A 26,566-nucleotide genomic window follows, 5' to 3' on the forward strand; every position below is an offset into this window, starting at 1 on the left:
ACAGGAGAAACCTAATGGAGGACCAGGGGGAGGGGAAGAGGGAAAGAGAGTTGGGGAGAGAGAGGGACGCAAAACTTGAGAGACTATTGAATACTGAAAATGAATTGAGGGTTGAAGGGGAAGGGGGAGGGGGGAAAAGGTGGTGGTGATGGAGGAGGGCACTTGTGGGGAAGAGCACTGGGTGTTGTATGGAAACCAATTTGACAATAAACTATTTTTTTTTAATGGAGAGGTGGTGTTAGATGATAGAAAGAGCAGAGACTTTGGATCCTTGCTGATCTGGGTTCAAATAATCCCCTTGGTGGCTATGCAGTCCTGCCAGCCTGGTTCAACCACTCTGTGTCTATGAAATGGGGGTGATAATCTTGATCTCAGAGGATGAAGCTAGTAGACAGTACAGAAAGGCTCCTCTGCGTTATGATGAGTGCTCAGTCCAGCAGTTCCTGCGATGCTGGGTAGTAGATAATGAGGTTTTGTTGGGAGCAAATATTCTTGAACCAATTTGCTTTCTGTCTGGAAAGGGAAGTCAAACATCTGGAACAGTGGTTCTCAACTTGGGGTTGATTTTATCTCCCCCCCCCCCAGGGGACATCTGGCAATGTCTGGAGACATTTTTGATTGTCATAATTGAGCAGGGGATTGCTACTGGCATCTAGTGGGTGGAGTCCATGGATGCTGCTAAGTGTACATATACACAGAGCAGCCTCCCAGAATAGAGAATTCCCTGGCTCCAAATACCAACAGTCCAACATTGAGAAACCCTGGTCTGGCCCAAAGCTGGGTCTTTATTTGCTCTTTCCACAGTATCCAGTCAATAAACCAAGTGAATCCAACTGCATATGCGGAGTTGTTCATGCCCTGAAGCAGCCAGTGGAGGGAAGTATTTATTGGTGACTCAAATGTGCTAGTTAGGGCTGTTAACAATCTTGTCTGAAGCTAGAGTAATTCATTTAGAATGTGTTTATTAGTCACAGAGGACATCAAGTTTGGTGGCTGTATTAACATTTTGGAGGAGGGAAATCATGCCCTAAGTCACCATGACAAACAAGAGAAGTAGTTTTCTAAAAACAGAACGGAATCCTTATTGGGGAAAAATTAGTGAGGCTTGCAGGTCATGGAAATGGAGGCCACTGAAGACCACCATTTAAACACAGCCTGTGGTCAGGACTGTGAGATACTGAGACTGAGACCATCCTTCAGCATTCCTCAGACTGAACAAGGCCATTTTAAACCACTCGGGGTAAAATTTTGCATTTTAAAAGAGATAAGGAGAAATCCATAGGAAAGATAGGAAAGCCACAACAATACCTGGAAAATAAGAGTGGTCTGAAAACAGGCAGAGTCTGGGTTTGTTAACGTGGAAAAGAGAGAACTGAGTGTGTGTGGTATTGAACAAGAAAGATTATCACAAGGGGGAAAATGGCCAGCTGTTTTCCATCTCCATGGAGGAGCAAATTATAGGAAATGGGTTGAGATTGCACCACAATGGTGGCTGTGAATATGAAAGCATTTCCTAATTGGACCCTGGAACATACTTCAGAGGAAGACAGTTCCATTCTCATTACTCAAGTTTGTTAAACTGGACTTTAATTTTGACCTGACCCCAGAGCGGGACTGTATGTGATGACTTCATGAGCCCCCTGGTTTTATCATTCTTTCTTGCCTGTCTCTTCACAAGACCCAGCTATTTCGCTGATGGGTGAAAATTTCAGCTGTTTCATTATGCTGCCTATGTGGGATGGTTTCCTTAACTACTCATTTGATGACTTTTGATTGATTATATTGTTAAATTGACTGGTGGCTTGGCAGTCATTTTGACACAGCCTATAATGTCATAACATTTGTTTTACTCATTGAGCTTGGACATGAATACATAAATTATATGATGCTTGTGGGTCATCAAGTCGGTCTTGCACTGACCATGATGTTTAGAGCTCCATTCTATGAGTCGCTGGCTTCTTTAACACTGCACACCGTGGCATACTCCGAACCAGCCATTCAGACCAGAGTAAACAAGGTGGGGAAATGGTTCCAAGCTTGCTACTTGCTCCAGGGGTGTGCTCTTTGTATTCAGAGTGGATCACTGTATTACTGTTGAAGCCAACACCTGAGTTTGAATGGGGCGGTGGAGGGGCTGAACATGAAGATGTGATCCTGCTGTTTCTAGCCTTGTACAGAAATGAAACCATTCCATTTTCAAGTGAATTTACTGAATTATGGATAGAGAAGGATTCAACCCGTTAAAGCCTCATGCCATGTACTATAGGAGCATCCTGTTTGCTTCTTTGGGCTGTCTTATGCACATACTTAACTTTTTTAATGCTTATACCCTAAGTGGGAACAGGAACATAGAGTGACTTCCTTATTCACTGAGTTTTTAGCTTCTCTGCTAAAAAAAAAAATGCAACTCTGCAAATGTTTACATTAGAGGCACCAGTAACCAGTAGTTCCCTTGTGGTCTTAAAAGGCACAGAAACTAACAAAATCATTGATGTGGATACAAAGTGGTGCATTCAGTTGATCTGGTTTTTTTTTTCCTTGTGACAGGATTGCTGGCTATCCCCAGCGGCCAATCCTCCCTTCGTCCTTTGATAATATAGCCTCTGAAGTTTAGTCAGACACATGACTGTTTCACTAAAGACCACACTTTCCAGCATCCCTTGTACCTGAATGAGATAAAGAATAATTTTCAACTGATGGAATGTGGGCAGAAGTGATGTGGGCAGATATGATGTATGCCATTTCTGGTCCATGACCTCAAATGGAAAGAATACCATCACCTCCCACATCTTCCCTCTACCCTTCTGTAGGCTGGGATGCAGATGTGATGGCAGCACCTGGAGTGGTCATCTTCAACTATGAGCTGGAAGTCCTCTGTTGAGGATAAAGGAGAAACTTGGATTTTAATAATCATGGAGCCACCATTTCAGCCTTAGACTATTCATACTTTGATTGTTATAGGACAGAAAAACAAACTTCTTTTTGTTTAAGCTACTTTTATTTTGATTTTTGTAATGGTAGCCAAATTGGTATTCTAACCCTAAAACTTTGGGCACCAGAAACTTAAAGGTATTTTTTCATTCAATGAAAAAAAACACAGTTTGAGATAAACAGTACACATATATACGTGTACACACATACGGACACACACAAAACAATACTTAACTGGGAACTTGGCGAAGATCCCCAGAGAACTGATTGTGAACAACTCACCCCACACTCTTCAATGTGAACTCTATAAAACATGCTTTATGTTTTTATATATAATGAACTAAGAGAGAATGAATGGAAATGAGCCTTCTAGTGAGGTGGTAAAGCATACATGCTCTGAGCCCAGCTAAATGAGCAGCCAGAACCTCAGTGTCCAGGTTTCCCCTTCTGTATGAAACATTGGATTGTGAGTAACTTGTTCTGTGAGTGTTCTGCAAAACAAGCAAACATTTCTAATAAATTTTAAGTTGATAAATGAGTGATGTCTTGCAATATAAATAGTATGTGATGACAAATGTCACATGATCACAGCTGAATCAATGGTTCTCTCTCTCTCTCTCTCTTCCTCTCTCTCTCTCGCGCTGCAGGATTGTGGGTGGTCATCTCCCATGCTCAGATCATGGTGTTTGGCAGAAATCAGTGATTTTTCAGAACATTAGAAGGTGCCCACACTCGCACTAGTTTATCTTTTGTCACTTCAAAGCACCTATGGACAGTCCTTTGCTTTTCCATACAAGAGTAAGCTTAGGAATGCTTTGCTTCATTCTAGGTCAGATATAGACCCTTTCCTCTGCTGTCTTATTGCCAGTTACATTAAATACAGTATATGACAAGAGCTTATTAATACTGTACTATAGTAACATCATGAGAGCCTATACAATAGCCCCCATGAAGAAAAAGATTCCATTGAGCCAATAGATAGCAGTGATTCTGATGGTGACAGTGAGTCGTCCTACACAATAACTCTCCTCTTATCTCTCTCACACTAACCATGAAGGTTTTCAAAAGTAAGTGTAGGTTAATTTACTTTTCTTTAGATTTTGTATTTATTATTGTGTATTGTAATACAGTATTGAAATCATTTTTATATGGATATTTTTGGGTTGTGGAATGAATCATCTGTGTTCCTATTATTTCTTTTGGGGAAATTCACTTTGATATACAAGTGCTTTGGATTATAAGCATGCTTCTGGAACAAATTATGCTTGCAAACCAAGGTTTTACTGTGATTGTTCCTACCTCTTTGGGATGTCATGAGGTTCACATTAGATCATACAGGTTAAGTGCTTAGAACACTGACTGGCATGTAAGCACTGAATATATTTTCACTGCTACTATAATCGGTTCCTCTTCACTAATTGGCCAGTGACAACACTAGAGAAATGGGGCTAAGAGAATAGTTCTGGGTTGCTCTTAATCTCCTTGTATGTTTTGCACTTGGTCTTATCCAAGACATCTGATCCAAAATATTATTTCTTGCCTTGAAAGAGTGAGGTCCCAATCTTTTGCTGTGGACAAGGTTGTAATTATCCTCCTGTCCAGTGGCCGCAGCCATGTCTCCTGATGACAACTGGGGCTTGGAGAGGCAGATTTACTGAGAAATGAATGGAGTTTAACCCTCATTTGTTTGAGCCCCTTCTAAGGCTCCCAGGGTTCCCCTATAAGCTTGCAGGAGTCCAATATAGGAGGCACAGAGCTCATCCCAGACTAAAGGTCACCCCCTTGCCCTAGTATGATGCTGGGGCTTCAGGTAGGGCTAGCTGGCTGCTTGAACCATATTCACATCCACCCAGTACCCAAATCTACTGGAGCATTCCAATGCTATCTTTGATTCTTAGAAGAAAGGTCTGAACTAGATGCTGCTCTGCTTTCTGCTCAGAAGCTATTGTGACTAAGCTTCACGACTGCCCCAGGACTTGGAGAAGCATGGGGCCTGGCAAGGACCTGACCAAGCTGGACCAGCTCCTGGTGGCAGCTTCTATCAAAGATACTGCTGAAGCGAGAGTCTGTAAGAGTACACTGCAGGAGGAGCAGTGCCAACAAAAGATTTGGAAATGCAGAGGAACTTTTCCAAACCATGGACATTAAGAAAAACATAACCGTGCAAAGGAAAGGATTATTTTCCTATTCTCTCTTGATAACAACCATTTTACCACACTGTTTTTGTATAGAGAGGTTAAAAGAGTATGCAATCACAACTGTTGAGGAAAAAGATTACTAAGGTATTCCAGGTGGTCAATCAATAAATGAAATAGTTATTTTAATAGATTTTGTGGTGTTTGTGGAATGTGTTAACATTTAGAATTTTGTCAAAACTCATTTCATACCTAAATTTGTACTTGTAATTCTGTACTCTTCGTTAAAGAAGGTCTTTAAAAGCTGCTGTCTCCGTAACACCTGAATTTTCCTTCCAGAAGTTTATACCACTTTGGTAAGAAGAGAACTTCTTGATTGGTGTTTTATTTATTTATTTATTTATTTATTTATTTATTTATTTTAAAATTTTAATGTTTGTTTATTTTTGGAGATAGAGCACCAGCAGGGGAGGGGCAGAGAGACAGGGAGACACAGTGGAATCCAAAGCAGGCTACAGGCTCTGAGCTGTCAGCACAGAGCCCAACGTGAGGCCCAAACCCACGAACCGTGAGATCATGATCTGAGCTGAAGTCGAAGGCTTAAGCGACTGAGCCACCCAGGCATCCCATTGATTGGTGTTTTAGAAGAAGATAGACTAATCGTGTCACATGACACCTACTGGGTAGCGCCATTAATCAGCCCCCAGAAGCCAGAACCGGAGCATCCTTGGAAGACTAGTTGATGCTCAGGTTAGGGTGTGTGATATGAGTGTTGTGATTACCTCCAAGAGGTGATAAGTGTGAGCCGTGTATTTCTTTTTGATCCTTTGCAGTTCTCTAAACATCATGAATGTGTGCCATTACTTCCTGTCTAACTGTAACTCAAAAATCAAGAATATCTTGTTTTATTTTTGGCCTTTCTGTCCTCAGAACCCCGGTTAGGCACATTCTTTTGCTTTGAGCATGGTAACCACGAACTCCTTTCTGACAGTGTGTGGGAAAAGTCACGATCCCATTGTCCACATGCCCTTCTATTGTTCTCCCACTCCATGAAGATTTGTCGAATGGACTAGAATAGTCCTGTTTCTAAACCAAGCATAGTGAATAGGCTGAAGGTCTGGTGGTGGTGTTTGCTAATTTTATCATGTTCCCTTTCCTTGGAAAAGAAGCTGGAGGGGGTGTAGGAGGAAGTGAGGATGGGCTAGAGGCACAGAGAAGGATGAAGATTATTTGTTGTAAATGGTGGAATCAGCCATGAAAGTATGTCATTACCCATTACCGTGACCCAGTCCATAGCACAGAAACTTTCACTTGAGTTCCCCACATCCAGGCTTGCCAACTCACCCCAAGCATAATCTCTACACAAGAGCCAGAATTGTTTTTTATAATCAGATCATATCACCCCTTTGCTTAAAACTCTCAAATGCTGCCCATTGCAATGAAAATAAAAGCCAGATCCTACTGTGGCCTACAGGACTTCCCACAACGTGATGACTGTTTCTGCCTCTATTCCTACCTACTGTCTGCCATGATGACCTCATCCCCTACAACACAACCCCAGGAGTTTCCATGGTTTAGCCTTCCTTCCTTCTCTTCTTCCTCTCTCTCTTCTTTCTTTCTATAGGACAGCTTTATTTAGATATAATTCGCATACAATTCACCTCTGTAAAGTGTGCAATTGAATGGTTTTTAGTATACTCACAGAGTTGAGCAACAGTACTACAACCAATTTTAAAGCATATTCATCACGGAGAAAAGAAAGTGTACTCATTACAGTCACTCTCTATTTGCCCCACAGCCCTAGGCAACAACTAATCCACGTTCTACCTTTATAGATTTGCTCATTCTGGGCATTTCATGTAAAGGGAATTATATAACACCAGGCCTTTTAGGTCTGCCTTCTCTCATTTGGCATGATGTTTCCAAGGTTCATTCATGTTATAGCCTCTGTTAGTACTTTATTCCTTTTTATAGCTTAATAATATTCTATTATATGGAGATATTATTCTATCATATGTATGTTATATGGATATACATTCTGCTTATCCACTCATCGATTCATAGGCATTTTGATTGTTTCTTCTTTTTGGCTATTGTAAGTAATGTTGCTATGAACATTTGTGTGTGCTTTTTCGTGAGGACATGTGCCTTCAATCCTCTTGGATGAATACCTAGGATTAGAATTCCCGGACTGTGTGATGACCCGAGGTTTACCGTTCTGAGGAACTGCCAGACTTCTTCCCAAAGTGGCTGCATCTTATCTTCCCACCAGCAACCAACACATGAGGGTTGCGATTTCCCCACTTTCTCACCAACACTTATTATCTGTTGTTGTTGTTGTTGTTACTATTATTGTTCTAGTAATCATAGTTGGTGTGAAACTTTGAGGTTTTAATATTTGACTTGCCATGATGGCTAACAAGGTTGTGCATCTTTTGGCCATTTGTATACCTTTTTTGAAAAAAGGTTTATTTAGATCTATTTTGTAATTGGGTTGTTTGTTGTTCCGTTGTGAGAGTTTTTTACATATTGTAGATATTAGATTCATATCAGATATATAATTTATAATTATTTTCTGTCACTCTGTGGATTGCCATCCAATCATCAGTGATCAGATAGAAATGCCATATGATCCAGGAATCTACTTCTAGGTATATATCCAAAAGAAAAAAAAAATCACTATCTTGAGGATGTTTTTGCATTCTCATGTTCATCACAGTATTATCCACAATAGCCATGATATGGAAACAACTTAAGTGTCCATCAACAGATAAACGGAGAAAGAAAATGTGGTGTATATATACACACATATCCATACATATAGTGGACTATTATTCAGCCTTGAAAAAGAAGGAAATACTTTCATTTGCAACAACATGAATGACCCTGAAGGACATTATGCTAAGTGAAATAAGCCAGATACCAAAAGGCAAATACTGCACAATCTCACTTATATGTGGAGTCTTAATAAAAGAAAGGAAAGAAAGAAGAAAGAGAAAAAGAAAAAGTTGAACTCAGTAACAAAGAGTAGAAAAGGGAGTTGGGGGTTGAGAGGAACAGAGATGTTGATCACAGGGCACACATTTTCAGTTATATGATGAATGAATAAATTCTGGACACCCAGTGTACAGCTCAGTGACTACAGTTAATAGTAATGTATTATCATATGCTTGAAAACTGCTGAGAGAGATCAAGTGCTCTTACCACACGCACACAAATGGTAACAATGTGAGGTGATAGATATGTTAATTAGCCTGATTGTGATATTCATCTCATAATGCACATGTATACTAAAATGTCAAGTTGTACACTCTAAATATGTACAATTTTTATTTGTCCATCATATCTCGGTAAAGCTAGGAAAAAAAAGAAAATCATCATTATTTAGAAACAGTCATAGGTGCTGAGTCAGAAAGAACCATGAGTTAGATTCTAAAATTGGTCAGTAAAAGTTTAATGAGGAAGTTTCTGCCACAAATTACCTATTAATTACAAAGAGAAAAATAGTCATTTTACAATAGGGAAATCTGGCAGACACCAACTTCAGGATGAAAGCTAATATCTCAAGGAACGGAACAAATAGACATGATGTGTCTCATGATATGATGCAGTGAAAAGCAACAGCATTGCTTCTGTGGTATTCTTGCCAATAATATATTACCTGAATCTAATCGTGAGGAAATCTTAGACAAACCCAAACTGATGAACATTCTTCAAGGTAACTGGTCAGTACCCTTTAAAAATGTCAAGGCCATGACATAATCTGAGAAACACTTACGCATTAAAGGACACTAAAGAAACATGATAACTAAGTAGGACTTGTAACCCTAGACTGGATCCTAGACCAGAAAAATAAATTATTTTTTCTACCAAAGAAATTATTGGGACAATTGATGAAATTTGAATGAATAAGGACTGTACATTAGAAAATAATATGGTATCAGTTTCAACTTCCAAAGATGAAAACAGTAATGTAAGATAAGTCTTCATTCTTAGGAAATATACGTTGAAGTATTTAGGAGTAAAGGAACATTGGGTCTGAACTTACTCTCCAGCAGTTCAGAAAACATAGTACACACACATGCACATGCACATGCACACACACAATGTTAGAATGACAAAAACAGTTAAGTAATGGTTAGCAGTTGGGGGGTCTGGGGGAAGGGCATACAGGATCTCTGTATTCTTCCTACAACTTTTTTTTAAGTTTGAAATCATATCAAAACAAAAATTTCCAAAACTAAAAAAAAGGATGAGTATCTCGTGTCTCCCAAACCCCATCTCTACTTTGGTGTCTTCCATAGTGTGTGGAAGATGTATAATTGGTAAAAAGTGGATTGAAGATTGATTAATTGGCAATCAAAGTGCTTTACTCATTATCTTTTGAGTCTTATAGGATTCTTTAAAAAACCAGCTACAATATAATTTTTAATTCATAAGTTAAATCCTGGTACAAACAAAGATTGTCCAGGGATAACAAGAAAGCAAAACTTTGTCAATAGCTGACTCTAGGCTGGAACTGAAAAGTCCTGCCACCAGACCACCCCTTTTTCTAGTAGGGCTCCTTACACCTGGTGTAAAATGGAGTCACAGCCCAGAGGCTGTGTCTCCAAAGCCACCTTGAGAACATGAACCAGCACGAGACTGTTACACTGCTAATAATACTGTTGGAGACTCTGGATGTGGTTAACACCAAAATGAATAGGTGCTATTTTGCATAAAAACATGTTTTAAGAAAAAAAAATATTTGCAATATAAACAAAGACCCATTGCTGGTTCTGGATATATGTGTGTACGTGTGTGTATGTATATTTTATATTATATACACATGTGTGTACAGATATATGTATAAATGTATATGTTATATATGTACAGATATGTATGTATATATGTGTGTATGTGTACATATGCGTGTGTATATGTAGGGTCATGAGTTTTCCTTCATGAGATCATAAAGCCAAACTGCCCACTCTCTTGGCATGTCCTCATTTATACAAATTTGGGTTTTTCTGCATCCTCCTGGGTTTTTCCTTTTTAATGTAAAAAGAGAGGAAAAAAGAAACAATGTGCAGTATGGAAACTCTCTGTCAATCTCTCAGCTGCAGCAAGGTTGTAATCTGCTGCCTTACAGAATCCCTGAAGACAGCCGTGTGAGGAAAGGTGTGGTGGGATGGCGCTTATTGCTTCCTTATTACTTTTACTTAAAAATATTCAGATTATAGGAGACATTTTGAAGGTTGTTATATAAAGCACCTTTTCTACATCCAGTTGCTTCCATTTAACATTAAAAAAAAAATCGATACTCCCTGATACTGGTTTTGAATTGAGGCTCATATATATGTAAACCTGGAAATTGTATTTCTGTTTCCTTTTCACATGGAACTTGTAATTATAGAATTATTTTTTCTCATGGCTGGACCCTGAAGACATTATGTAGGTGTTAGAGAAAGACAAATATGCTATGATCTCACTTATTGTGGAATCTAAAAAACACAAACACCAAACTCAACGAAAGAAGTCAGACTCATGGTGACCAGAGGCAGGGGTGGGAGGAGGGGGAATTGGAGGAAAGTGGCCAAAAGGTACAAACTCCCAGTTCCAAGGTAAAGAAGGACCAGGGATGTAACATACAACATGATGACTAAGTCACCACTGCTGTATGACATATAGAAAAGTGGTTAAGAGTCTAGATTCTACCAGTTTTTATCACGAGAAGAAACTTTTCATTCTTTTCTTTTTATTGTTATCTATATGAGATGATGAATAGTTACTAAACCTACCCTGGTCATCATTTCACAATATACATAAAGCAAACCACCATGCCGTATGCCTTAAATGTATCCAGGGATGCAGGTCAATTATTTCTCAATAAAACTGAAAAAAATACTTTTTTCCAATATGTCCAAACAAAATCAAAGAGCTGTTCTGCTGCCCGTGGCTGGCCTTTATATACACAATGGAATGAGAGTTTTAACTGGCTCCCTTTTGTCTCATATTTGTAAGGCTACAGTTATCGCCTCTATTTCAAATCCAGTTCTAAAACTGTCCAAGGCTCTCCCTGCCTGACCCATTGGGTGGTCTGGACCCCTCCATAACTCCTGTGGTTGGATCAAACTTTATTCTTCTGTTTGGACCCAAGCTCTTCTTCATGAGGAGCTGAAAGAATCCCTGAGAGCGCTAGGAGGCAGCCATTCCCTTTCCCTGAAATGCTGGTGACAGTCCCTCTTTTTCATCAGGAAGTTGTGAATTCCTGTTGATTTTATAGCACCTGGGAGTTGAGGGGAAGTGGGTGAGTAAGGGGGAGAGAATGTCTGGCCTGTGTTATTCTATCTGCTGAGCTCCTCACCACCAAGGCACAAAGGAACATGTTCAGAGGGCTTTTTCTTGGGGGGTCAGGGGGAAGACAGTGATGACAGAATCTAGGAACACAACCCAACTGTGGAAATTTTGTTTTTAAGATTCTTGAGAGACAGTTCGATTTTCAGTTCTTGCTCTCACAGAACGACTCCTTGGAGGAGGTTTTTAAAATCACAGGGTCATGAAATCAAAGTAGTGGGCTGCAACTGTCCATTTTTTTAAATGTCATAGATTATATTAGAATAGACAACATCTAAGTGTAGTTAACCATGGACTTGAGCCAGATTGAATTTGAATCCTACTGTGTGACCACTGATTAGGTATGTGGCCTGGGGCAAATTACTTAACTTCCCCGTGCCTCAGTTTCCTCATCTGAATATTAATGGTGCACACTTCATATAGTTACCATAGGATTAACTGTGTTGATATGTATAAAGCTCACCTACCTGTGCGTCAGTCCAGGATTGGCAGCTGAGGGGGGGCCTAGCTGGGCAGCTTTGCTTCAAGCTGCAGCTTCCCCTCAGCTCGGCTCCTCACCACCAGGCCCAGAAACTTCCAAATCCCAGTGGGCAACCAATAGATGACAGAGCTCTTAGGAAATTAGCTTGGCCTCTCGAATGCCCCAGAAGATAACTTTGTCGTACAAGTAAGGGTACTTTGGTTCTAGTTATATTTACAAACCATATTTGATTTATTAGAGTAACAAGTCTAGAATCCCACTTCTTCCTTCAAGCTATTCAGTCACTTCTACAAATCTTATTAGGTGATTTCCAAGGGAAATCTTAACAACTTGTTTTATGGGAGGGTTTGATTAAGGGTTTATTCCACTTAGACTTAGTGCACTAAACTTTTTATTTTTATTTTTTTTAATTTTTTTAAATGTTTTTAATTTATTTTTGAGAGAAAGAGCATGAGAGGGGGAGGGGCCGAGAGAGAAGGAGACACAGAACTAGAAGCAGGCTCCAGGCTCTGAGCTGGCTGTCAGCACAGAGCCTGATGCGGGGCTCAAACCTATGAGCATGAGATCTGACCTGAGCTGAAGTCAGAGGCTTAACCGACTGAGCCACCCAGGCGCCCCCACTAAACTTTTTAAAGGTTTTTAACCACATTTATAAATTTAATATGTTTAATTTGCTTTTCACTGACAGCTAACACAGCCCTTACTCTGTCCAGAAACTACTGTAAACAAATTTACATCATTAACTCTAATTCTCACAGATATTCCAGCAGATAACTCCTATTATTATCATTCCTGTTCTATACAGGAAAACTGATGTACAGAGGGCAATTCCACAAGCTCATCTAGCTACTAATAACTGAACTGCTTTGTGAACCATAAAGTCTGGCTCCAGAACCCAGATTTTGGCTCTTACCCTCTACGTTAATTAATTACCTATGAATTAAGTGACTAAAAAAAAATCCTGACTATTTCAGTCATTCTTGTAAAACCAATAAAATTAAACTTATAAATATAGTGTAACTGGTTCAAAATTCTTTGATTACAAAACTAGTTTTTGTTAAGTCACTTACAAAAGTCTTTGAATATAGCATCTTGTCTTCCGATATACCAAATTCATTTAAACATTACAAGGACTAAACATCACAAGTCTTAAAATGTCAAATACACAGATTATTTCCAAATTTAACATAAAACAACATAATACTATGAATCAGATTTACTTCGTCTCTGTAATTAAATTCTAAATGCTCCCTGGATTGAAGACATTTTCACTGCGAAGGAAACAATCAAGCTCTCCCAGGCTGTCAGGAATGTGACAAGAAGGAGGATGCTCCACGGAGGCATGGCTGCTGTGTCTCAAATGGAGGTCGTGGTGACCTTGAAAAGAGTAGGTTTTGCTGGTTTGATTGGATGAAAGGGTAAATAAAAAGGGTTCAGGAGAAACAAGTTAGAGAATGAGGATGAGAAGGTAACCTTTTTTTTGTGTGTGTGGTAAATGGAGCTGAAACTGGGTCAATTGCTAGGGAGATGTAGGGTCAAGAAAGATTTTTTTTTAATATGAAATATATTGTACATAAACTGATAGAAATGATCCAATTGAGCAGGGATGGGGAAGTACAAATTCAGGAGAAAGAAGGTAAATGATGTCTAAGGAGGCAGAGGGGAGGAGCCTAGAGCTGGACCATGGTGACTGGGAAGGAAGAAGAGCAAAATGGACACAGATGCTGGTCAGTGTGGTGGAATCTGTAGAAGTTGTGCTGGTTGCTTCTGTTTTCTCAATAGAAAATGAGAAATCAGCACAGAGTGATGGGGAAGGGGATGGTGGAGATTTGAGGAGAAGAAAGATGTGACATGGCCCATCAGGAAAGCAGGACAATGCAGTGGGGTTGCCTGTGAGCATCAAGGGCCACTAGCATATGGAGAGGATTATTCCCTTGGGACTGGATGAGGACATGAGGGAACGAGGACAGGAGGTTGCGGACCCAGCCTGGTGGGCAGAACTTAACTATAAAGAGAATTGAGACCACCCAATCTGTGAGAGACATTATGGACCCAGCAAACCACTGGGACCAGTCTCCACTCCTCCAAATGAAGTTAATAATCAACCATGTTCTTACTAAGAGATTTGAGTTCAAGGACTGACCACCTGGATATAAAATGCTTTAGATGCTACATATTCCCCCACCAAAATGTATGTCTGGTGCCTGCTCCCTTCCAAGACTATTTATGTTTCTAAAGCCAAAGCCACAAGGGCCTTTAAGATATAGCCAAAAACAGCTGCAGTTACTCACGTTGGGAGCATTTCAGATGCCATGAATACATCAGGTTTCACAAGACACTTAACAAGTGATGGCTTCCAGTGGCTACATTTTTAGTAGACTAATTATCATTAGCAGCAAAATACTGAACTTTTAATATTTCCAGAGGGGAGCTAGTTAAAAATAGGCAAATTGCATTTGCTCATAAGTAGTGCATTAAACTTTGTTGGGGATGCCTGGGTGGCTCTGTCAGTTGAGCATCCAACTTTGGCTCAGGTAGTGATCTCATGGTTCATGAGTTAGAGCCCCATATCAGGCTGTGCTGACAGCTCAGAACCTGCCTCAGATCCTCTGTACCCTGCCTCTCTGCCCCTCCCTCGCTCATCCTCTCTTTCTCAAAAATAAAAATAATCATGATTTAAAATTTTTCTGGTCTTCTTTCTAATGCCAAATGCTTCTCAGGACAGTGGCTCCCAGTGGACCTTTCCCTCAGGTCAGTCATCCTGCCCCATCCCTCTCCTATCCACAGATAGTGCCTCAGTTCATTCCACTTTCCTTTCTCTCTCAGAGGCTTCAGCACTGCTGACATTCTGAACTAGATGATTCTTTGTTGTAGGGGGTGCATTGTAGGGTGTTATCAGCATTCCTGGCTTCCCTCCACCCCTACCACTAAATGCCAGTAGCACATTATCCTCCATCCTTATCCAAGTTTGTAACAACCAAAAATGTCTCCAGACATTGCAAAGCCCCCCTGCAGAGGATTGTTCCCTGGCTGAAAACTATTGGTGTATTAGGGTTGGGGAGAATGGGACCCACAGGTAACTCAAATCAGAGCTTCATAGGGACTATCCCATGATAACCCAGACAGTATAAGTCAAGTCTCTGGGAGGACAGGATGGGATCTGACGACCTCAGAGATGAGACATTAGACACTTTCCCTTCTGTACAGAATGTACAATTAGCTGCCTAATCCTGCTTTAAAAAGAAAAAAAAAAAGAACTTGTCATATTTCCAACCTTCTCATCAGTTGTTGTGAAGATTCCCAGGATTAGTTACCAAGGACAAGAAAGATGCAATGCAGAGTTTTGGAACTGGTAAAATGCAGGGAGAGAAAGTAAGAGAGCAGGGAGGGGAGAAGAGAAGATAGGGAGGGGGTGGGAGAGAGGAAAGACACAGAACCCAAATGCACAGTAGAAGCTCAACTTCACACCAAGCTCAACTTTGTGCCTCTGAACTTTGTAGGAGTTCAATTAAATACCAAGTCTTAATCTAGGATAGCAAAATAATGTGTGTTAAAATCTAAACCATCGGCTCCCCATTACCTACAGGATGAAGTTCAAACACCCTAGTTTGGCAGTCAGGAAGACCCAAGAGTTTTAAGCTGTTCCCACCACTTACAGAATCGCTTCACTCCATTCCATCTCATCCACTGGCTTTTCTACGAGGGTCCCTGTGGGCTTTGTGTATGCACTTGCCCCATCCGCCTCTCAAATGTTTCCCCCTCAGGTCCCATCACCACCACCACCCCCCCACCTCTTCTGTTTGTTGCTTACTCTAGCACACCAGGACCTGGGCCAGGGTAGAAACTAGAAGCTTACAGATCCACAGCAAGTACCATGGAGCAGACACTGTGCTAAGCAATCTTCGCATTGTATGCTGAAGAGGAATTCCTACCTCCAGGACTACCCACTGTACTACCCTCATGAAACAGAAGCAGACCCCTAGGGTCAGCAAGGGTCTGCCAATGTGATACTGGCATTTGGTTCCCTTCATCTTGGAGAACAGAAGTGCAAGGAAGAGAGAGCCCAGCCAGGAGCATGATAGGGGTAAAGAGCAACCTCGCAGATTCAGCTGAGGGCCACTGTGAGGGCAGTGGTGGTTAGGGGGGCTGAACTCAGTCACAGGGTGTGGGGGAAGGGCTTGTCAGCCCACAGTGACCTTCAGGGCTGGAGAAAGAGGGGAAGAGGAAGCACATTTTAGCTGCTCCTCGCTCAAGGCTTCCTGAAGGCGGGGCTCCCTGTTCCCTGATGCACGGCAAGCTTTCCTCTGGAATCGCAGAGAACCACGCACTCACATACCCACACGTGGCAGAGGTCCAAAGCCTGCAGCGCTGAAACTGCTAGGGACTCCATCCCCCCAAATCCTTTTGGATGCTGAAAAGGAGGCTTTGATTCATATGTTGAGACTCTGGCTTCATAGTAACCTCATTTCCCCAGCTTGGAACCAAACTCTCTGAAGAGCTGGCCAAAAACCTTGGCCCGTGTGAACCTCTCTAGAGTTTCTGGCTTCAATAGCAGGATTCACTTTAAATCTAAAATTGTTTGTTGAATACTGAACCGGCTCTCTTTAGCTTCCTTTCCTCTCTCCTCATTTCCTGTTTCCTCTTCTCCCTGTCTCCTTAGCGTCTGCTCAGTTATCAAAGAACTGCAGTGCTATTTTCAGGAATGTTCTCAGGCCAAGCCCTAGGCTTGGGTGTTCTGGGCGCTTGCAGCCAGGTCACAGTTCTTTTCCCAAACCAACCCCATAACCCTTAACCAACGTCCCTGGTAAAATTAATATTCTTTATGGACCCAGTTTTGAATAATATTCATCTTTCCTCCCCTCTCCAGATCTAATCACCGTGCTCTTAGAAAACAGAATAGAGTAGCTGAGAAAGATTTTGGAATCAGACAGTCCTGTGTTTAACTCTCAAACACTATCATTTGGGCTAGTTACTGAGTTTTCCCATCTGTAAAATGGGGACAACATCCGCTATTCTGAAGGCTTGCTAGGAGGATCAAATAAGAGGATATATGTGGAAAGAGAACATTTTATTCATGACAATTCCTCTTAGGAAGGTAGAGCTGTGTTTGTTGAGAAAATACTTTGCTAAGTGCCACAAGTAGAAACCGAGATCCTTTGAACCGGAGGTGGGTGGGACCCTCCCAGCAAGACAAAGGGAGGATTTTGTTTGCAGCTCCAGAAAGGAAGTGGGGGGCCAGGAGAGGGCGGAAACTCCGGGCTCCAAAAGTGACCCCTCCCCATGGCGCACCCTCCCTCCACCAAAATCTTGAGTCAGGTTTACCAAATTCATGGAGTACTTGAAATACCGAGGAAAACAGAGAAGGGGCTGAGTCTTGACTCCAGGGAACTATGGGGCAAAACTATGGTAGCATTTCAGGAAGAGGGAGGTAGGGGCAGAGAACTCCTAGGTTCAGAAGACTCAGGGACCCTCCTGGGAAGAATATTGGACCTTCAAAGGCCATGACTCTCAGAACCAGATTTCTCAGGGGTAGGAGGTACCAACAGAGAACCAGGTTAAGCAGACAAGACACTGTACCTTAATATTATTATTATGTGGTGCTTTCTTGGGTCTTTCCTTCTTGTCCTCCAGTCTCACTTAGACTTTGGTCCCTTCAGGGAGTCTTTTCTGATTTCTCCAATGTGAGTTAGAGCCTTCAGCTCTGAGCTTCTCCTATGTGTTTTTATCATAGGAGTTTTTACCCTGAGTTATAATTGCTTATTTAAATATCTGGTCTCCTATGAGACTATACTCCACTTGGTCAGAACTAAATCTTTGATACCACTGTGTTCCCAGATGTGGCACGGCCTCTGACATATTATAGGTTCTCGTTACGTGTCTGGTGCATGATGATAAAGTAAAAAAGACAGTCTTTGGTATCCTGTAAATAACAGGTTCATGTTCTAATATTTAAAAGCTATGCAACTCTGGCCATGTTACTTAACCTCCCCGAGGCTCCGTCATCTCCTCTGCAATTAGCATGGAATAAGCAGATGTTTGCTCCTCAACTCAGTCTATTATATTTGACCTAACCCTTCCATCAGACATCCCTACCAAGTCAAAGCACTCAGTACCTTACAAACTCCTATTTTTTCCTCTTTATTTCACACTGTTTCTCTTGGATTTATAAAGCTCTTCTTCTGACCCAGACAATATTCCAAAACTAAGAGTCTGCAAACTATAGCCCGTGGGCCACATATAGCCTGGGACTTGTTTTCCTATTGTCCATGAGCTAAGAAAAGTTTTTACATTTTTAAATGGCTGGGGAAAATATAAGGAAGAATATTTCTGGAGTGCCTGGGTGGCTCCATTGGTAAGCATCTGACTTTGGCTCAGGTCATGATCTCACACTGTTTGTGGGCTCGAGCCCTGCATTGGGCTCTGTGCTGACAGCTCAGAGTCTGGAGCCTGCTTCAAATTCTGTCTCCCTCTCTCTCTGCCCCTACCTTGCTCTGCTCTCTCTTTCTCTCTCTCTCAACATAAATAAACATTTAAAAAAAAATTTTAAAGAATATTTCATGACACATGAAAATGACTTGAAATTCACATTTCAATATCCATAAAAAAACTGTTTGTTTATTGACCCAGAGGCACACACATTCCTTTCCCTATTGTCTATGACTGCTTTTGTACTACAGTGGCACAGTTGAATAGCTGCAACAGAGACTATATGACCCACAAAGCTGAAAATATTTCCCATCTGACACTTTATAGAAAAATCTTGCAAATCCACATTCTAAGCAGTTTCCATATCAGTGATTATTAAGTTCTCCTTAGTGCAACTTGAAGTCAGTATCATTACTGCCCTCGTTTTACAGTTGAGGAGCATGAGTAGAGAGAGGTTAAGCATCATACCCAAGGTTGCACAGCTTGCAAATCAAGTTGGGATGAAATTCTTGCAGCTTCGACGTGGTCAGATGATTGGGCCAATTGTAGATAGCCTCTACATCATGCAGGGGAGTCTGGCTGTGAAGGTTCTTGATCAGGGAGTCATGTGATGAAGTAAAATCTTAAGGTGATGACTGCGGCCGTTGGATCAGAGGAGAGAGGATGACAGAAGTAACAAAGAGTAGGCACAATGAATTTGAATGCTGGAACTCAGCTTCCCTGGTTTGATTGCAGACAGCGACTTATCTGTGTGACCTTGGACAAGTTATTCAACCTCTCCCTGCCTAATTTCCTCAGCTGTCCAATAGGGAGAATAATAGAATCTAGGCTTTCTCTTATGGGGTTGTTGTGAAGATTGGAACGGGAACTTCTGTGTTATTAGTCTGCCTTTGAGGCATAGAGTAGCCTCTAGACTTAGCTGTGGTCACACCTATTATTTATCCTATTAAGAAGTCACTGCTCCCTCTGTTCCAGGCACCATTCCAAGCAATCAAGATACAAAGAGGAAGAAAGACAAAATCACCAGACCCGCTTCCTGCACGTAAGTAGCACAGAGTCCGCTGACTGGCGCAGGAGAGAAAGTCAGCACCTGGGAGCAGTGTCACAGGCACTCGGATGGGTCATCACAAGGAGCAGAGATAGGAAGACCTCATTCTGGACCTCCCTTCTACAGCTCAGGCTCTCACTCCTTCCAGAACGCACCAGGCATCCTGCTGGGTTTGCCCCATGCACTCGTGCAGGCCTAAATGGGGAATAATATGAGCACAGGCAGTGGTCCAATGCCCTGGCACAGAGCTACGTCTGTAAGACCATGAAGCACTAATCAGCAAGGGTACAAGACCCCTGGGAGAACCTGGGCCAGAGAATTATTTGGCCACTTCCACCTGCCAGATCACAAAACAACACATTCACAGGAAGGGCTATTGATGCTGAAAAAGCCTAACAGTTTCCAACCTGTAAACTTGTATTTGTCCTTACTAATGTGCCTTTGTGGTACAGCAAAATCCAGGGCAATTAGGAATTGTATTATATGCCAGCATCGCCTGCTTGCTTTGTTTTTTTTCTATCATTTATTAGTTTCTGATTTGTTATTTAGAAGTATATATTTATGTGTGCCCAGGAAGCTATGCATAGAAAAAAAAGATTGGAAAAATACCCCAGTGGCTTGCTTTCAACTAGGATGAAGGTAGAGCCACTAGAATGTGAAAGAGGAAAAGAGAAGCTGTTTATTAGTGTCACCTAACTTCTTTTTCCCTAAATCTTCATACGCTTGCCCTTCCCCCTCAGGTACAATAGCTTAAGCACATGCATATTTTTTTTCTTTAAATACATTTTAACATTTATTTACCTTTGAGAGACAGAGGCAGAGCATGAGCAGGGGAGGGGGAGAGAGGGAGACACATAATCAGAAGCAGCTTCCCGGCTCTGAGCTGTTTGTTAGCCCAGAGCCTAACACGGAGCTGGAACTCATGAGCTGAGAGACCATGACCTGAGCTGAAGCTGGACATTCAACCGACTGAGCCACCCGCCACCCCAGCACCTGCATATTTTAAAAGCTCCCCAAATAATCCCATGTATGCCTTTTTCTTCCACTTCCATCCCCTGCCTGATGTAGAACCATTAATTTACACCAAATGTTAACAGTAGTTAGATCTGAGTATTGGCATTCTACTTTTCCTAAAAATTCATTTTTTTGCTTCACTGGTGTTATTAAAATTCTACCGTTTTTTTAACTGTAGAACATTTTGAAAATAAAAACCATAAAGAAGGGGGAAAAAGAATCCCTGATGCTTACATGTTTTTGAATATTATGGATGCTGGATGGGAAGCTCATGCTCTATTCTTTCCATCTGTGAAATGGGAAGACAGGACTCTACTGGGGGGTGGGAGGAGATACAGAATGCTGTGAAGGGCTCTGTAAGCTTAAGGTGGACTTAAAAAGTGAGGAGTGGTTGTTATTACTCAGAGTAGGATTGATGCGGCATAGAAGAAAAGCCACACCGGCAGGGGCCCCAAGGCGGCAGCGGCAGGAAGGTGTCTGGGCTTCCCCTTCAGTCTCATTGGCTCCAGCCCAGAGACCCCACCCTGGCTGGAAAGAGAAGATCCGGGCCTCATTGAAAGGCACCCCAACCATTCTCTTTTTCGTCAGACGTTAAAGGGCACTCTCTGCTTCGCATATGCATTTTTCTTTCTTTTCTCTCAATTCATGTTTGTCTTTGGCAACTCTGTATCCTTACCATTACTGATTAGCAAGTTGCAGGCAACTTTATAGCCAATACTCACTGATGCCAGGCACTGTTCTAAGAGTCACTACAGTAACTAATTTATCCTCCAAGCAACTTGAAGAGTACCTTATTACCTCCTTTTTCCAGAGGAGGAAACTGAGGCATGGAAAAGTTACGTAACTCGCACAGTCTGTAGGTGGCAGATCTAAGATTCAAACTCTCGCGGTCTAGCTGCAGAGTATTGATGCTCTTAGCCACTAGACTTGAATTTGTTTCAGACCTGATGACAATCAAGACAATTGGGGGGGAAAGGCTCCAGGTAGTCTATGGCACAACGGTCCTGTCCGAGCTCAGGCAGTGACCAGCCTGTGCAGAGCGTTTGCTGAGACAGGGGTGCCTCGGAGCCCCTGTCTGCCAGCTGACCTCAGCCCTGAGAGCCCTTCTGGGTCCACCAGCACTGGCGGAGCCTGGACACAGGTCCAGGCAATCTGAATCCACAGCCTCTCCTGCTGGTCATGAACCTAAACTGTCTTGAAAGGAGCACAGACTGGTAAAGGATTTTCAGAAACAAATGTTGATGCAGGCTGCTGGAGTTCATGGAGACTCCGCATTCAGAATCCCTTTCCATCTCATGCCTCCAGCAGCCGCTGAGTATGACTGCATGCACTTCAGGGTCCAAGCAAGTTGCCAAAGACCCTCTGTTTGAGGAAGAACACGCGGCCCTCACTGCTGGGGATGTGGCCGAGATCATCCGAGGCCAGGTGACGTCTGCTGCTGTGACAGTTCCTGGGATCCATTCCTCCAGGAGTTTGGACAGCATCTGCTCTGAAGGTGGCCTTTCCTCTCCCAGAACATGATGTCACTCTCCAATCCTAAGCTTCAAATGGTTTGCAGATTTTCTGGGGTGACTGTTTCCTGTGTTTTGAGATCCCAGGTGGTAAGAGCATTCTGCCTGAGATTTGTGGACAGCGTTTACATGGAAAGCTGCTTATACCATTTAGGACGTGGCTGGTGGCAAGTAACAGAGCACACAGCCCCAGCTCGAGTACACAATGAAAGGGAGTTTATTAGCTCATGTAACTGAATGGTCTCTGGATCGATTTCAAGTCAGGATGGACTCAGCCATGTCACCAAAGACCCAGCGTTTTTATGTCTTTTCTCAGCTTTCTGTGATGTCACATTCATTCTAGGGCCAGTTCCTCTCAAAGGAGCAAGAGGACTCCTGGAAGTCTCAGGGAGCTTGCTTCCTTGTTCATTTTGAGTAGAAGGAGTAGCTGTTCTGAATTATTAAATGTAAGTCCTGGGCCTTTGATGGGGTTATCTAAGGTCAAATGCCCACCCCTGGACCAATCACTGTGGCCATAAGCAGACCACAATCATTTTTCTAAAAAATTTAAATCCGAGTTGTTATTTTTTTTTAAATTGGGGTGTGTGTGTGTTAGCTGAAGGTCTCTTACAGTCCTACTTCCATGAGTGGCTGCAACCATGGGAAAAGGGGAGGGGAACCAGTCCCAAGAGGAAGGGATCATGTTCACAACATTTCCTTTACACACAGAACTAAACAGAGGAGCAATGTCACTATGATGATTAGAAGCTGGCAGTATTGCGGGCACCTGGGTGGCTCAGTTGGTTAGGCCTCTGACTTCAGCTCAGCTCATGGTCTTGAGGTTCATGGGTTCAAGCCCTGAACTGGGCTTTCTAACTAGCTCGGAGCCCACTTCCACACTTTGGATCTCTCTCTCTCTCTCTCTCTCTCTCTGCCCCTCCTCTGCTCACGCAGCTCTAGCTCGCTCTCTCTCAAAAATAAATGAACATTTAAAAAATTTTAAAAAAGAAGCTGGATGTATGGGAACAAGGAGGAACAAGTGGGGAAGAGAACTGTTGCAGAAAAAAATACAGAACCCCTTGTAAACCGCAGTGCCTCGGGGCACTGGGTCTGCTTCCACCTAAGAGGAATCAGATTAAAGGTAGTTTAGGAAGGCTAGAAGCACCAGGGATGGAAGGAGGAAGACAAAGGCTGCCCCTTCAGGGAGAAAGTATGCTCTCCCCCCACTTTTCTGCCAGGGTTCATTGGTGCCTGAATTTCTCCTAACAGTTTGCTTGTAATTCGAGCTTAATCTCCATCAGCTTCTTTGAGATGACATCCTAGGAGCTGGCATAGGTTGTTCTACTCCTAAGGAGTGAGACTCCCAGGTCCTGGGGATAAACGCAACCTCCCCTTCTCACCCTCCTCCATCTCCTAGTTTGCATCACAGAGGATGTAACAGCAGACCTTGGCCAGCAGTGTCTTCACAAAGCACAGAGGGGTTGCTGCCAGCCTGGCCCACTGCTCCTACCAGGCTCTCCTGGCTCTCCTCCCAGGGGACTTTCCTGTCCTCCTGTAGGTCTCAGAGCACTATCTTCTTGTGCTTCTTCACCCCCTCCAGCATAGATGGCTTGTGCACCTGTGTATCATTGAAACACCTTGATGCCATTAGAGACAGCCACACCAGAGGCCATGTTTCTGGAAGCAGAAAGGAGATGGCGAGGGGAGCCAGACAGGGTGAGAGTCACTGTACTAGTTGCTTTCCATCCATGAGCAGACCCCTGGATCTGGAAAGTGAGCACCATGCCCACCCGAGTGCATTGTCCCTTTGATTTCTCATGGCTTTCTCTGGAGCCATTAAAAATACCAAATATGGTTCAAGAAAGCAATAAAGTAAATGACAATTATATTCTTCTAGTCAAGTCAGAAACCTTGGAATCATTCTTGACTCCTTCATTTCTCTCAGCCAGCCCCCCCGCAGTCTATCATTAGACTCTATTAGCTCCACTACAAGATACACCAAGAATCTCACCCTACTCCTTTATCCATGGTGTCACCCTGGTCTGAGGTGTCTTCTATCAAAATACTGTCCCCTGCTTCCTCCCATGTCATCTCATCTACAGAGAAGCCAGAGGAATCCTTTTATCTATTTTTTAAATATTTATTGATTTTGAGAGAGTGACAGCAAGTGAGACAGAGGATGAGTGAGTGAGGTGGGGCAGAGAGAGAGAGAGGGAGAAAGAGACTACCAAGCAGGCTATGCACTGACAGTGTGGAGCTCGACATGGGTCAACCTCACAACCGTGAGATCACGACCTGAGCCAAAACCAAGTCAGAGGGTCAACAAATGAGCCACCCAGATTCCCCCAGAGTAATCCTTTTAAATAGTAGGTCATATCATATCACCCCTCAGCTCGAAGGCCTCCAGTGGCTCACATATTACTTCAAAGAAAAGTCAAAAGATATAACAGTGGCTTAGGAGACCCTCCATGTTCTAGCTTTTTACCTCTTCAATTTCTTCTCCTATGACTTTCTCTTTGCTGATTCTGCTTCAGCCAGACTGGCTTCTCGCTATTACCCCAAAATGTCAATTGTGCCCCTGCCTTACAGCCATACTATGTGCTATTCTTTCAGGCTGCAACCTTCTCTTTGCAGGATCTTCTTAACTCATTCCCTTTCTTCGAAAGTGATGTTATCAGAAAGATGCTCACAACCCTGTGTGAAGACATACCTACTCTATCTTGAAGACACTGACCTAAATTTTCATTGCACTTACTACAACCTAAAATATGGAAGCATTTGTTTACATGTCATTTTTTTCCCCTACTAGAATAGAAGTTCTATGATAACAAGATCATTTACCACTATATCCCCAATATCTAAGACAGTGAAAACATTCAAGAAATAGTTACAGAGAATGAATGAAAGATTTTTTAATGTTTATTTACTTATTTTGAGAGAGAGATAGCTTGTATGGGTAGAGGAGGGGCAGAGAGAGAGAAAGAATCCTAAAGCAGGCACCATACCGTCAGCCTGGAGCCCGATGCCAGGCTCAGTATCATGAGCTATGAGATCATGACCTGAGCCAAAGTAAGCGATCAGATGCTTAACCAACAGCCACTCAGGCACTCCAGATTTTGAACAAACAATACACAAGAGAAGAAAGAGATAATAGATGAAAAAAAATGTTTATATTTTATGATGTACACAAAGAAATATGTTGATTTTTTGTTGGCCATGGCAATATTTTTGCCTATTAAATTGGCTAGAAAATCAAATAATAAATCCATTACTGTTGACAGTGAAATTGGTATTTTCATGTATCCTTGGTAGTCTCACTGATTCATTAAGTAGATATTTATTGGATATCTACTATATACCAACAATTATGAAATTTTTCTGTATATGCTCTAATCTGTAATAAGGTCCAAAGTCTATGTATTAGTCGGGATCGAGTAGTTTTAGCTATGGCAACAAATTAACTCTGGAATCCTAGCAATTTAATATAACAAATTTTGACTTCTTGTTCACTCAACCTACCTTCCTCAGATTGGAGAGGTAAGGTTTACGTGTTCCTTCCCCTCATGTTTCATTGGCCAGAACTAGTTATATCACATGGCCCTACCCAATGTCAAGGAGGCTAAGAAATGAAGTTTTCTGCCTGCCCAAAAGGAGTGAAGAAACAGATATTGGCAAATGTTAATAATGTCTAGCACAATCCTTGATCAAGCAATCTTAATACCCTACTGGAATAATCTAAAGTACAGTAAAATACAGTAAATACATTAAAAGTACATTAAGGGAAATATTCATCAAGGTCTTATTTATTGTTCTGAGATATTGAAAGAATCTTAAATGTTGACTAAGGAGGAAATAAATAATCAAGTTATAGTTTATCCAGGTACAATAGATTATTACATTATCCTAAAAATGATAGTTAATAAAGATTATATATACAATAACTATTATAAAATAGAAAGTAAAACTTAGGAAACAAATGAAATGGATACTATAATTACATCATAAAATATAACTAATAAAAATATTCTTTAAAAATACGTAAAATGGGGCATCTGGGTGGCTCAGTCAGTTGAGCGTCCGACTCTTAATTTAGGCTCAGGTCATTGTTCCAGGGTCATAGGATTAAGCTCCATACTGAGCATGGAGCTTGCTTAAGATTATCGGTCTTCCTCTGCCCCTCTCCCCTGCTTATACACATGTTCTCACTCTAAAAACAAAAATACATAAAATGTATTCAATCGATAAACATTCATTCAACAAAACCTCCTATGTGGTAGGCCCTGTGTGCAGATTCAGGGATAAAACACACTGTATCTGGCCTGCAGGTGCCATAGCCATAAAAGAATATTTAGAATGGACTAAAAGAAATCCCTGTCTAAAATCAGAACAGCTATTCTAATAATTTTATGATTTCACATAGGTTAGACTTTCATCCCATTTTCACTTGAATCACCAAGGAAATTAGAGACAATGAACCATCTTTCCCTCAACAGATAGTTACTAAACACTCAGTGTTACCAAACACTCGGTGGGTGGCCAAGATGACCAAGATGCCAGATCATGCTTCTGACCTCAGAAGACTTACACTCTAGCTAGAATCCTACATGTCAGGACAGCCTGCTCCTTGCTGGCCTCAGCTTCTGTCCTGAAGAACTTCTTTATGTAATATTCCACATCAGACCTGTGAAAATTCCTGGTGCTTAAA

The sequence above is a fragment of the Suricata suricatta genome, chromosome 10, assembly GCF_006229205.1.
Source record: "Suricata suricatta isolate VVHF042 chromosome 10, meerkat_22Aug2017_6uvM2_HiC, whole genome shotgun sequence".
NCBI classification, from domain to species: Eukaryota; Metazoa; Chordata; class Mammalia; order Carnivora; family Herpestidae; genus Suricata; species Suricata suricatta.